The sequence below is a fragment of the Penaeus monodon genome, chromosome 32 (assembly GCF_015228065.2).
Source record: "Penaeus monodon isolate SGIC_2016 chromosome 32, NSTDA_Pmon_1, whole genome shotgun sequence".
Taxonomy (NCBI): domain Eukaryota; kingdom Metazoa; phylum Arthropoda; class Malacostraca; order Decapoda; family Penaeidae; genus Penaeus; species Penaeus monodon.
Genome location: NC_051417.1, coordinates 28,485,595 through 28,485,802, shown reverse-complemented (window position 1 = coordinate 28,485,802; position 208 = coordinate 28,485,595).

Genomic DNA, 208 nt, shown 5'->3' with positions numbered 1-208 from the left:
CACAGACACCCACCTTCCAGTGATACTTAATTTGATCTAACGGTTTATGCTAAAGGCAAATTTTGCAGCAAAATGTTTGTGAGTTAAAGTGTAATGCCACAGACGTGTATTGTTCCGCTAAATTATGGGGGGAAGTTCTGTACCATGATGTTAGGGGCCGGGCAGTGGGAGGCAGGGGGAGGGGGGGAAAGTGGGGGGGAGAGGGGTT